Below are 15,257 nucleotides of genomic sequence, written 5' to 3'. Positions count from 1 at the left end.
ATAAGGGACCATGATGTGACCCTAATTGATCTAACACAAATGTTGATTGTTGCTGAAGCAGAAATGCCTAAGAGCACAAGTCATGCAAAAGTGTTTGAAGGATCTGTCTCCCAAATTTCCGTGGACATTGACGAGGACAACAGTGGTAGTCCAGCAAAGGTTTCTCTTCCCAATGGAAATAGATCAGCCAAGGTTAAACCGTTTAACCATATAGTAAAGAGAAATGATAGTTTTGAGATAGTTCCATGTGCTAACCCTAAAGGTTCCATATGTTTCTATTGCCAATTGAAGGGACATTGGTTGCGAAGCTTCCCAGATTACCTGAAAGATCTTAAAGATGGAAAAGTTGAGTTGTATGACTCCACTTTAGGTACATCCATTATCTAACTCCATATTTTTATAAAGTTCCTATTCATAGATTCTTAATACATGATGTGATAATCACATTTTGATGTTTTGCAGGATCTAAGAGAAAGAAAGAATCTTAAGAAGAGTGAGCTAAATTTGATCATGAGAGATGGATTTCGGTCACATGGTTCGACTATTTAGGAGTTGTGATAATTTAATATATTTTTTAGGAGATGTTTAGAAACATAGTTTTTGTTTTGTACTATAAGGAAAAGTTTCAATTTTTCGTTTATTATAAATAAAAGTGAATTTTTTATTTATCTTATATTTCCTTACAATGACATTTATGAAAGTGTTGATTACATTTCTATTATTAGCAATATTAACTGTGAATCTGATTCTTATTATTTCACTTGTGGTAAATGTCATAATTGACTAAGTGATAAAGAATTCTCATCACCCAAGTTCCAATTAGATAGAAAGTTGGAGTCATACAATTTAAATTGTGTGATGTATAAGAATCTTGATCTTTAGAAGATTATGACTAATTCATTGATCACATGTTTATGTGAGTCAAAGTGAAGGACTAATGGATCTAGTACATGTTGATATGGACTATTCAGATCCACCACAAAGGAAAATATGTCTATTCATCATAATTTGATGATGTTTCAATAAATATGGATGTGTTCATAAGATTAAGCATAATTATAATACATTGAAAGGGTTTCAATGATTAGAAGAACGAATAAGAAGAACCAGTTAGGTAGAAAGATAAAGGTTTCTCCGATTTGAAATGAAAGGAAAGTACTTTAGTATCGTGTTCTTTGATCATCTTAAGGATTATGGAACTACATCATAATTGATCCTCAGAGAACATCTTAGTGCAATTGTATGACTAAGACAAGGAATTGATATGTGCATATTTAGTCATATAATTCAGATAATATGTTAATACTTTTTGCTATTTTTGTCTCGAATTATGAACAATTGGTACTTAATTTTGATAAAATTACATTTTCCAGCCTTTGTGACATGCTCGGGTGAAAAAGGAAGCGGAGCTAGCAATTGGAAGCTTGGAAATTGAAGTGTGAAGAAAAAAGGTTTAAATGAAGGAAAACTCGTCAAGTTAGCCATCAACTCGATGAGTTGGTTGGAAGATTCCCTAATGTGCCTCGCGAGACTGTTTTACTTTGTATGCTACCAATTACATTTAAGGGGGCTGTAAAAGATTGGCTAAAATCACTACCTCCAGGATCCATCACGACATGGGCTAAGATGCATGAAGAGTTCATTGATCAATTTTGCCCTCCCTCAAAAATAGCAAAGTTGAAAAAAGCCATTGCAAAATTCGAACAACAAGGAGGTGAGTCACTCTACGAGGCGTGGGAAAGATACAAAGGCTTGTTGAGGAACTGCCCCCACAATGACCTAAACATTCAGCAAGAAGTCTCCATTTTTTATGATGGAGTGAACTTGACGACTAGGCAGCTCCTTGACTCCTAAGGACCACTCACAAAGAAGGCACCCACATTTATAAAGAAACTAATTGAAGAATTCTCTAAGCACTCTATAGAATATCATAACCCAAGGAACGACTCAACTCGAGGGGCGGTGAACTCAATTTCCGATAATATGGCAGCGGTGATGGCTAAATTGGAGAGCATGGACCGACGGATGAAAAAGATGGATCAATCCTTCCTTGCCATCCAAGTAGGATGTGATAACTGTGGCGGGCCTCACCTTGCTAAAGATTGTGATTGTAACAACCTAATTTTCACGTCCAAAAATTTCATTTTTAAATCAATACTTTGGAAAGCATTTGTAAATAAAACATTGTCTGATCAAACCATTCCACAATCATATATCGTGTTTAAAAAAATCAAAATACGAACTCAACTGAATATCAGAGTACAAATCTCAGAACAATCTCGTAAGGCGGAAAATAGTGTATCTGTATGATGTATCGCTACCGCGTTGGCTCCTTCCCCTTTGACGAAGAGGTACCTAAAACCAAAATGGAAAATGTAAGCACAAAGCTTAGTGAGTTCCCCTAACATACCACATACCATGCAATCATATAGCATACAGTACAATCATATAACATACCATACTTGTCAGGCATTCCTGGGGTGCTTGACCTACCCGGTGCGCCCATTATGGGGTGCCGACCTACCCGTGCGGCCATTCTGGGGTGTCGACCACCATTCGGTCCTAACAACCGAACCGGGAACTGTTTCACCCCTACCACTACTACTATAACATATCATAACATAACATACTATCAAACATATCTGGGGTGTCTGACATCGGTCCTAACAACCGAACTTGGGGACTGTTCCCCTCCTACTACCCCTAACACATATCTCATATCATGCTAGCATATAATCTTGACATCACATACTGTCAGACGTATCTGGGGTATCTGACTACCCTTCGGTCCTAGCAACCTAACTCTACTACTATAACACATCAAGCTAGCATATAACATATCAGGTAGTAGCTGTCACACCTCCAAACCAGAACGGTAGAATCGTTCGAGGGCGAATGACTTCATGTAGTATCGAAACAGTTGAATACATAGTAAATAAAGTAACACAACCATCATATATATAATTTGAAAGTTCACATTGTATAAAAGTACTTTTTTCAAAAGAAATTACAATATGATGTCAAAATGAAATTAAACTAACGCCGCAGCGTCCCTTCTTCAAAAGCTGTAGTTTACCTGTATTACTGAATTCCTGAGAAATACAAGTGGTTTTGAAAGAGTAGGTCAGCATTTAAGTTGGCGAGTTCATAAGTATTTAGTGACAATGTTTGTATGAAATAGAATGAAAATGGTTTGTACATGTTTAAATGTTCCTAGAAAATCTCATATTTTCTACTATAGTAGATGGTAGTTTAATTGTTCCAATAGTGCTTTTCATGCCTAAAATAGTAGGTTTATGCATAAATTGTTAAGGCATTTGAAAAACCATGTAAATCAATGTGTTTTTAATACTCCATGTGAGTCTTATAACCATACTATTTGACCAGGATGTCTATAACAACGTTCTTCAGGCGTTGGAAAGTTATGACATTTGTCACCCTAGGCCTGCCGGCCTAGCTGTAGCTAACAGCTAAGGTGTGGGATTGTTAATCCCGTATGGATCTATACACAAGTATCACGCTCCCCCTACAAGGGATTTTGGTATATAATACAGGACTTAAATGCATACTCGAAAGTATGTGAAATGAAATGTATCACAAAATTTAGTATAAAACAGATTTACGTATGAAAATGTCCATTTGTTCTTGTGTATGAAAATATCTCTTTGATATAGTGTTTCTAGTATGTAAATGTTCATGATTTTCTCGTAAACTATACCTATTATAGTTTTTCAAAGTGTGTGCTTCGTTCGTATAGTAAATCCTAGTGTAATGCTTACTTGTTACGTAAAGTATAACATTTAAAGTGACATAAATGATCACATATACTTAAAGTATAAATAAAGTGTTTGATTCGTATATATATAAACATGTTTTATTTCCAAAATACAAGATGTTATCAAGAATATATATTGCATATGAAAGTTCCCATGTAGTAGTTATGAATCATATATGATTTACTTGATAAAAAGAGTATATAGTGAAACTTTATGTTACACACGATAATAACCGTGTGTTTACTTGTATCCCCCCCTCCACCTTAAAAGTGTATAAAAAGCATTGATAAAACATTTGAAAGCGTAGTTTATAGGGGTATGAACTCACTTGATAGATTGCAAAAAGCGAGATGAAAATCGAACAGAACTTCGACTTGGAAAAGTTGATTTCTCAGGATTCTCGGGAATCATAGGAGTCTCGGGAGTGTAGAACCTTCCTTCAGAACTTGAGTGTGAATACCAGGGCTTCGGGAGGGCTTCGGGAGCTTAACCGTAGAGTTTCGGCATGAGAGATAGAAGAATGGAGCACCTAAACCCGACACCCCAAGAGTTCTATTTATAGGGGTAGATTTTGGGTGCCACGTCGTGGAAAAGGATGGCCACGTCGTAGGGAGAAATCCTATCCTCTTCCATTGACAAGACACCATCATTCATGTTGCCACGTCGCGGCCAACTGTGCCACGTCGTGGCAAGCCTGACAGCCTCGGATTTCGGGTCTCAAACTTGTAAAATCTGTAACTTTCGCGTACGAGCTCCGTTTTCGACGTTCTTTATATGCACGCGTATGTGAGAATATACTCTACAACTCTCATTTAGACTTCATCATATAATTTTGATTTTATTTTTAATTATTTATTTTTAACAGGCCGGACCTGAAAAAGTCAGTTTAAATTCCATAACTCCTTCATCCGATGACCATATTCGTCAGAATTTTTACCGTTGCACTACTTTGGTTGAGACCTTCGATTCTTATTTAGGTTGTTTCGGTCAAAAGACTCTTCGAGTTTTTAGTTGTCTACTGCTATATTCGGATTTTGGAAAAATCATAACTTCCTCATACGAAGTCAGATTTGGACGTTCTTTTTATGTACACTCACGGTTTAACGATATCTACAACTTTCATTTAGGTACTTAAAGCTAAAAACTATTGTATTGAAACTTCGAGTTTTTTGTTAATTGGTGTTGCCGGTTTTGTCGGAAATCTTAGAATAGTCATAACTTCTTCGTTATAACTCGGATTTTTGTGTTCTTAGTATTTCTGTAAACCTTGACACAATATCTAGCATAGTAGGTAACCCAATAGAGACTTCTGTACATTTTGTTTTCAAAGTTAATTTCATTAATTCAAAAGTGGTTACAATACTTGACTTTTTAGGTCATTACATAGACTCGAAATATCGGGTTGTCACAGTAGCAAAACTAGATGATATCACAAAGACAATCATCTAACAGACAACTCCTACTGGTGGGCCGGCATTGTGACCGTAGACCCAGCGCTACTGGAAGGTAACTCACCTCGAAGTAGCTGCTGATCTGGGCGGGAACTGTCTGTCTGTTTGCTGCAGCTCCGGAAATCCTTCGAATGTAATTCCCACGAGACACTCAATCAAACACCGCTAACTATCCTTAGGTTAAAATGACCATTTTACCCCTGACCAATTCAAAAGTCAAAATCAAAGTCAACTTCCAATTGACCTGACACGCCGAGTTGGCTCGCTAACTCATCGAGTCCTTATCTAGTCGATTGTCCTCACTCTCGTCCCTACTCGTCGAGTTGGGCCTTGACTCGACGAGTTCTCCTTCTAAACAGATATCCAATAGTCCTTCATTCGACTCGCCGAGTTGTATGAATAACTCGTTGAGTTCATCTTCATCCGATGAACACTCTGGTCCGAGACTCGTCGAGTTGTATGAACAACTCGTCGAGTCTGTTATTGAAGCAAGAAGATTGCCTTGGACTCGCTGAATCAGGGCATTAACTCTCCGAGTCCCTCCGTTACTGAGTCCGACTTCCAACTCACTGAGTCCACTTATATCTCACTGATCCCACTCAGCGTAACTCAAAAGGGGAAAATCGGGGACTCTCCGAGTCCGAAGAACGACTTGCCGAGTCACATGCATGCAATTACTATATACTCAATTCTGCTTGAATCCAATGCATTCCATTCATAGATCTGGGTCCTTAGGGTAGGTTTTACACATAAAGTTTCCAACATTACGTGTATTCATGCATCAAGAGGGAAATAAGAGGCTTAACAAGGACTAGAAGAGTAGATCTAGGACTTATACACAAGTTAGGCTTATAAAGGCAGTAGATCCGAGCTCCTAGAGCTCAATCATGCCTAGATCTGAAGTCCCTTAACACTATAAGCTCATTACTCAAAGATCAAGACTAGAAGAGGCCTTAAAATGACTATCTTAAGCTCTTAAGGAGATAATAATGAAGGAGCAGATAGGGTTTCGAGTCTAATACCTCAAGAAGCTCTGAAATGGCACAAAGATTCTGGATCTTCTTCCTCTCCTCTTGATCTACCTTTTTCTTTTCTACAAAACTTCAAGGAATTGCACCAAAAGCACTCAAATTACTAAAAGAAGGGTTAGGGCTTCGTGAGGGAGTGTTCTGGACGTAATGGGGCCATTATGAGGCATAAAACGATGTTTAAATAGGGTGCAAACCTTTGAAATTAGGGTTTCACCCAGACTGGTGGACTCACCGAGTCCGGGATATGGACTCTCCGAGTCGCCAACTTAAACGTGCTCAATATCTCATCTCTACTCGGCGAGCTGGTCCTACAACTCGCCGAGTTCCAGCTAAAAAATGCAAAAATACTTAGATTAAAATACATACCAGGAACCAGGTGCTACAATGACCTTGGCGATAATGGGTACCAAAAAGCACAAGTTTCTTATATGATATTGCCATATTTTTACATATTTTTAGGCAATATTTGAATACATTTTTATACATATTTTGGTTAATTGCTTAGATAAATGGTACTTATAAGATTAAATTGCATTTTGCATCCACAAGAAGTCATCTTGAGGAATAAGGGTTAAAAGCGACAAGGATTGGAACTTTGGGGGTTAAACGCTTAAAAGATGAAGAATTCGGCAAGAATTCATTCTTATGATGTGAGGAATCAAGCCTCGCGACGTGAGCATCGAGGTTTTAGAAGATAAACACCCGAAGGCAAGAATCCATGTTCGATACGGATTAATACCGAGCTCATGAAGTGAGATGCCTTTCACACGACGTGAGGAGTGTGATTTCAAATATTATAAATATCCTTCACACTTACGGATTTTAGAGGTTGAATGGAAAGAATAGAGTTTCCAGAGACTTTTTTCAGATGAAACGAAGACAGAAATCTAGTAATTTCAACAAAGGAAGAAGAAGAAGATCATACTTTATTTTTAGTTTGATACCTTACTATGTATTTAATTATGAAGTTTACTTGTTTGATTGCTTCTGTGGGTAGCTAAATCTACCTGCTTCTGTTAGCTAGATGAAGCTGGAACTCATGGTTTGGTTATGATAGTATGGATTTTTCTAGTTGGTTATTGGTTTATGTGTGATTGTTTATACCTAGCACGCTTAATTTGATATTAGATTGCTTTAATTCATATTATTTTTAGTTTAGTGAGCATTAACCTGCATGAATTTGATTACTTAGTAATTTAGTGACCATTAGATTATTAGAGCTAAGATCAAACGTACCAATCTTAGATAAGTAATTACAGTATTAAATTTGGGTGATTCCCTACTATTCAAGTGTGGCGAATTCGTTACAAATTTGTAAATCCGAGATATAATAAGAATTAGCCGATGGAGTCTAAATAAAAGTTGTAGTACTCGTAAATACTAACATGTGCATATAAGAACGTCAAGAATAGAGCTTGTATGTTAAAGATATGGACGAAACTTAGTCCATACTCTTCGAGCGTGATAAATTCGATACAATTTTGTAAATTTGAGATAGAATGAGAATTAGCCGAAGGGGACTAAATGAAAGTTGTAGTACTCGTAAATACCAACATGTGGATATAAAAAACGTAGAAAATGGAGCTCATACATGAAAGATACAGACGGAAATTAGGGCTTACTCTATGATCAAACCCTTATAAATAGAGGATGAATTCTTCATATTTTCTTACTCCATTCCTCTAAACTCTCTCTAAGAATCCTTCTTTCTTTCTTGTTCGATTTCTCCTAGTTTAGGATGAGACAGAGAAACTCTAAGTCATCAAAAAGCGGACGAAAGAAGTTTTTAGAGTCGGAGTTCTGCCCGCGTAATTTCCCGGTTTTCGTTAAAAGCCAGTAATTTAAGCTACACTATTATGTTTTCAGTGTAACTTATATTTATAGTCATAAGTCGTTATTATGAACCTATAAAACAATATATGTGGTAAGTATTATAAAATATAAAGTGTTATTATAATATATTTTAACTACTAGTGATACAAAGAATATGGTTTAAAGGGCCGCACATGGCTGTTGGATTTCATAAGTGCAATAATGCCACAATGTTCACGCCTTCCGGTGTTTCATGTCTGATCCCTGTCTGTACATAGTGGTTGAAATGTATTCTTTAACACTTATAAAACAATATAGCTTGTAGAACTAATAACTAGTCGCAATAAGTATTAGACTAAAATCTAGCGGTAATGATACTAGGTTTCGTTGAAGAAAAATATAATTGTTAAAAGCGAAGCGTTGCCCGAGTTGGGAATCATCACTTTAACAAGTGAGTGCATAGTTACTTTCATCCTAAACATAGATATGAAGTATTTAATATAAATTGCATACTATGTGTGCATATTATCTGTGTTCTTGATATTTATGATGGATGAACAAAATATACATGTTTTATTTGATTTAAATTGTATATGTATTTTATTCCTATAATTATGTTGGGTAAAGATGGGTAGATGATATAGATGATGAAATAAATGATGAGAGGCCTCAATGTTTAAGATGATTCAATCATCTAGCAGAGTATAGATGATGACTATGGACTATTCTAGACAATTTACTGAAACGCTGACAGGCTCCCAACCTGTAGGTGCTTTTAAACTAAGTGTTCACCAGGTGTACTCCATCCCCCTCATGGTTTCCTTATTGACATGTATTGCTGAGGTATTCCCTAAGCATTGTTGTTATCCCGATGAAAATCCTTAGTCTAGGTCCCTTAATTTAGATGTTTTAGGGACAGAAAGTGAGGATAACGGGAACGGGTAATCAGGTTGATTAACTAATGAAAATAATAAACTTAATTATTATGGGTTGAAAACTCTATGTGCTCACCAGTCTCCCAAGCCTGACCCACTCAGTTATTGCATTACAAGTAGTGGCAAGAGAGCACATGAGTGATGATCTGATGTGAGATCAATGGATTATAAGCCATTAGAAATAAATAGAATGTTGTAAGGCCTATAGTGTTTCTGTTTATGCTTTTGATCTGTATTGACGATGACATCCCGAAGTTTTTAATATATTAAAATACATTCCTTTGGGAATGCTTTGATAAGTTACTTATCATATTTTTGGGAACAAAATCTGCAACATATTTCTTTAAAAAGTTACTCTGATTTTTAAATAAAGCATAAACATATCGGTCTTTTCTGGCTGTAAAATTAGGATGTCACAGCTGCCAATTACCATCTATAGGGCACTAAATCCATCGCTGCTAACGTTCATTTGTAAGACACTAAGTCCACAACTGCCAAGGTTTTTAGAGTACATCTGGTGAACACATTGTTCACATCACCTACAGACTGTGAGTCTGCTAGCATTCCACTAGACTGTATAGAATAGTCTGTGGTCGTTATCTATACTCTATTAGATGAATGGATCATCGTTTAAGTCAAGGATTCTCATCATCTTCCACCACTCATCATCTATATCATCTTTCATTTCTCATCATTCATTTACCCATCTTTATCCATCATAATTATAAGTATAAAATACTTATACAGTTTAAATCGAATAAAACATGTATATTTTGTTCACCCAGCATAGATATCAAGAACACATATAATATACACACATAGCACGTAATTTATATTAAATACTTCATATCTATGTGTAAGATGAAAGTAACTATGCACTTACTTGTTAAAGTGATCATTCCAAACTCGGGCAATGATTCGCTTCTAACAATTTTATTTTCATTCGACGAAACCTAATATCATTATCAACAGATCTTAGTCTAATATTTGTTGTGACTAAGTATTAGTCGAGGTAATATTGTTTTTCTTGTATTATATAAGTGTTAAACAATACTTTTCAATTGCTATGTACAGATAGGGGCCAGACATGAAACACCGGAGGGCAGGACCATTTTGACATTTAAGCTATTCTGAAATCCAACAACCCTATGCGACCCTTCAAACCAGATTCCACATACCGCGAGTAGTTAAAAGGTATTATAATAACAGTTTGAATAATTTATAATACTTAGCACATATATTGTTTATAAGTTCATAATAACAATAATGAATTTAAACATAAGTTATACTTAAAGTAAGGTAAGCATAACTCACTTACAATGGAGTTTAGCTAGGAGTCGGGCTCTGTGGAGGCATAACCTCTGATCCGAAAGCTCTTCTTATCAGAACCTTCTGGCGCTCCGAGACTCACATCTAACAACTAGGAGGTGCTAGTGAAGGAAAAGGGGCTATGGGGGCGTTTGAGAGAGAGTGGGATAATAATGGTGTGAAGAAAATAAGGAAAAACGCCTCATATTTATAGGTTGTGAAATCCACTTACGCGGGGCGTAATTAAGTCGTACGGTAGGCATACATAATATCTGTGGTGTACCACGCCTTATGTGGGGCATACCCGGCCACATGTCAACATCCGGTGGCAAGGCATGAGGAGGAAGCAACGACCCTGATTTAGCCGCGTGTTACCTCCGGAGTTTATTAAATTAATTAATTACTTTCTAAAATCCTAAACTTTCGCATATGAACTCCGCTTTTGACATTCTTAATATTCACGCGTAGGTAGCAATGTGATTACAACTTTCGTTTAGACTCCGTCGATTAATTTTGACTTTATTTTTAAAGTTATATTTTAACAGACTTAGACAGTTAAAGTCCGTTAAAAATTCATAACTTTGTTATCTGACGTCCATTTTGGACTGTCTTTATATCGTTGAGCTCCTATTAACGAGATCTTCAATTCTCGTTTAGGTTGTGTCGGCTAAAAATCGATCGATCTAAAATTCGATTTCCAGACTGCATACTTCTATACCAAATCTTACAAAAATCATAACTTCCTCAAACAAAGCCAGATTTGGATGTTCTTTTTATATACGTTCTCGGTTTAATGTCTACTACGACTTTCGTTTAGATCGCTAATGCTAGAAAGTATTTTATCGCAAACTTACGTTTTACGATATAGAACGTTGTATCGGTTTTATCGCAAAACTTCGACGGGTCATAACTTCTTCGTTATAAGTCAGATTTCAGCATTCCTTATATGTACAGAATCCTTGTGACATATAACTTAGTTAATATTATTTATTCTAAATAGTCTTCTATCAAAAATTCATTTTTAAGCTTATTGTTTTTAAATTGATTAGCCCGAATCTGTGAGCGTTATATTATTATTCTATTTTGGACGCATATTTTATTATATTGTCGTAAGCATGTGTACTATAAGTAATTGCACATAAATAACATATTGCTCAAATAGTTTCCTGTTATTTTATCAAATAAGTTACAAATGATGATCCTAATAATCTAATTAATGTCTAGCGAGAAACGCTAACGTTACACATACATCATTATTTCTCCTTTTAAAAACGAATTTTGAGTGTAGGATGTTTGATCTTCAAGCCGAAGCATGATACAAAGTTTTTGCAGGATGTTCGATTTTGTAGGTTGTTCGATTTTTCATTTATGTTCAAGAACACAACTTTGATTTCTGGGTTTGTCTTTGTGTTCTTCATCAAATTTTTCGGATTTATGTTCTTGAGTTCATGTTTGTTGTAGAGTTTTGTGTTGGAGATGGAGTATTGTGTGTGTGTTGTTGATCTAAATAAAAATTAAATTATTTTAGATTTATGGCCGAAGACTTGCCGAAGAAGATGATCAAAGTCTCATCGGAGCTGCCAAATATATCAGAAATTGGCTAAACCTCCGACACTAAGTCATAATGATATATTTTGAACAATTCAACAAGTTCAATGGAAAAATATTGACAAAAAAAAAACTCAGTAACTAAATGTGTGTAAATAAAAAAAAATATGTTATTCCTTTAAGTCGTTATCCCACCGATTTAATCAAAATATTCATTGAACATTTGATATTTCCAACCGATCCAATTCAATTAATACTAAAAATATTACAAACTTTGTTTTCTCTTTTTAGATGTTTAAGAGATTACAAAACAAATGATTCACCTAGGTAAATTTGAATAGTTACACATCAACTCTTAACAAAATATAGATTTACGAAGCCCTAATTGGCATTACAATATGTAAGCCTAAAATACCAAAGACAAAATAGAAGTAAAGAAAACAAGACAAAGAGAGAAGAATTGTGTCTAGATCTATGGAATCAAATGACAAATGAACAAGTTCGTTGATTGTATACGAATGGGTCCACCAAACCTAGATTAGAACCATGAAGCTCCAACTTAGACCTGCAAATTTGCGATCTCGTACCGGTCTCGCGTCGACCTTGAAACGGTCCGGTCTTTTTTTAGACATGCCCCATCTTATTTTGAGTTGGTCTTTTTTCAGACTAGTCTCTTTCGGTCCGATATTTTTTGGAAACGGCCTCAGTCTTTTTTGATCCGGTCTCACGGTCTTTCCATGCACTTTTTTCGGTTTGGTTTTCGGTTTTTTCTCGACCGGTTTCGGTATTTGTTGTTTTTTTTTTAGTTTCGACTTTGAGTTTTTCCTTTAACAAATATGTGATTAACACCAAAATAATATATCAAACTTTAGTAAAATAATACACTAAAATTTAATAAAAGAAAAAAGAAAAGAAGTTAGATAGTGTGATTAAAAATTGTGTAATAAACACAAAAATGATTTATAAACTTTGACTTCTGATCTTTTTTTAAATCAGTCTCAGACATGTCTTGGATCAGTCTCAGACCGATCGTGTATCAGTCTCGGAACAGTATAGTCTTTTTTGAGAGCGGTCTCAGAACGGTCCAGTTTTCACTGCACCTGTCTTGGAAGGTCTCATGTCGATCTTTTTTTGGTCCGTGTTCTTTTTTTTTTTTTCAGCCCGGTTTCATTTTTGATTAGTTCGGTCTCGGTCGGGTCCGGTTTGAGACCGGTTCTTTTGTGTTGGTCTACTCCAGCTTAAGCCTTTCTGCTCCAGCCCAGCACATGCTAAGCTTAGATCCTTTCAGCCCAGCAACAAGATAAGCCCAGATTCATTCCACAGCAGCCCAAATCTTCTTCAATCTCTAGCCCACAGAACTTTATCTGCACAAAACTAAAATACATATGAATTTAAATATTAAGAATAAGAAAAAATGTTTTACCAATTTTAGAAATAAGATTAATATTAGGAAATTAAAATTATTCAATTTTAATCTTGGTCAACCGATCCAATTAAACATTAATTTTTATTTTTATCTATTGGATATTTACTTTTATTATGCAATTGATCCATCATTAGATATCCAAGTTTTATCCAATTTATCATGCAAATATTTGTTTACTCGGTTACTCCTTTTCCTTTCACGGCTCATGAACACACACTCGCAGTCGCACGAACTGAAATCAATCAAAACATGACCAAAGTTCTAAAACTTAACCCCTATATACCCTTTGTGAAAAGCACCCTGAACTTTAGCCTTATTACAATATACTACCTTACATTATAATTAAACAAATGTTCACAACTTATACTTTTATGTCAAGACAGTGTTCACATAAGTTGACAATTATAATTAAATGTTCTTACACATATAACATTTATATTTTATACAAAATTCTTCATAAAGTTCAAACTAATGACAAACTTTTATTTGGATTTGATAAATGACTTATATGAACCGAGATGTTATAAAAATATACATCCAAACAACACCTTCAAATCTCGTCTTAATTAACATATATTTTTAAATGTTCTTACTTCTTACATATAACATGACCAAAGTTCTAAAACTTAACCCCTATATACCATTTTATGAAAGCCCCCTGAACTTTAGCCTATTATAAATTAAACAAATTTTCATAACTTATACTTTATTTCAAGAAAGTATTCACATAAATTGACAATTATAATTAAATGTTCTTACACATATAATATTTATACAAAATTCTTCATAAAGTTCAACTTAATGAAAAACCCATGTTTTGAAAACCGGACCGGACCGACCGGTTCGACCAGTTCAACCGGGAACTTGTCCAGATCCGGTTCTTAAATGCCAAATAACCGGTATTCATTTGAACCAGTGAAAACCAGTTGAACCGGCAAAACCGGAATTTTTTTTTTTTTTTTTTTCATTTTTTGTATTTTTTATATAATTAAATATAATTATGACATCATCCGGTTTTTGAGACCGGTCCAACCGGTTGGACCATCTTAACCATCGAACCAATAAGACGACCGGTTCGGTCTCCGATCCGGTTTTCAAAACATTGTGAAAAACTTTTATTTGGATTTGATAAATGACTTATATGAACCGAGATGTTATAAAAATATACATCCAAACAACTCTTCAGATCTCGTATAAATTAACATATACGGAGTATTATAATTTTTATAAAATAAGCAAACCAAGAATAAAATGTTCCAGCTAAGTAATTGAAATGGCAAAAAAGACATGTTGCATAAACGAGGAGTAAAGAAAGAGTGTGAAGAGGCATTTTATAGCTGGAGATCTCAACTAACATGATGAATTATTCAATATAGCCTCAACATTACACTTCAATTACGTTAATATTATAATTTAATTAATATATTGTCAAATTGTTTATTTTTAAATATTTTATTACGATTTGTTTAACAAACCAGTCGGAGAAGTGCCTTGGAATAAGTCCGGGTAATTCATTATTATTAATGCATGTCGTCTTAAAATAATTAGATATTAATTTGTTGATAAAATAGTTAATATTAATAAAATAACTCTATAAATCAATGTTTTCATTTAAAATGGTATTTGGATAGGAAAAAAATGATATTTATTGTTTATTCCCACCACAATAAATTAAGTTTAAGTGTTTGTATATAAATCTTTAAAAATCAGCTTATTGTAATAGAAATAAATTAAATAAGTTGATTTTATTAAACATATCTCTCATTGTTTTTTGCTTATTGCCTATTAGCTTATTAAATGAATGTATTCTTTTGATAGTGTTTCGGTTATTCACTAACAAGATATTTATAATAGTTATTAAAAAAAAAACTATTGTTTTAGCCTAAAATGTATCATTTTTATTTTGGAATTATCTGAAAAGTATAGTTTTAAAGATTTAAATCGGAAGTTAATCTTTTTTTTTTTTTTTT

General features: G+C 34.6%; 1 non-coding gene across 1 annotated transcript; it reads right to left on the bottom strand.

Moving 5' to 3' along the window:
- Positions 1–1,674: 1,674 nt before the first annotated feature.
- Positions 1,675–1,781, bottom strand: LOC145033239 (small nucleolar RNA R71). The gene has a single exon (XR_013677472.1). It is a non-coding gene; the product is annotated as a small nucleolar RNA R71 (small nucleolar RNA).
- Positions 1,782–15,257: the final 13,476 nt, after the last annotated feature.

Source organism: Lactuca saligna, chromosome 2 (assembly GCF_052625555.1).
Source record: "Lactuca saligna cultivar CGN05327 chromosome 2, ASM5262555v1, whole genome shotgun sequence".
NCBI lineage: Eukaryota > Viridiplantae > Streptophyta > Magnoliopsida > Asterales > Asteraceae > Lactuca > Lactuca saligna.
This window is presented reverse-complemented; position numbering and strand designations above follow the sequence as displayed.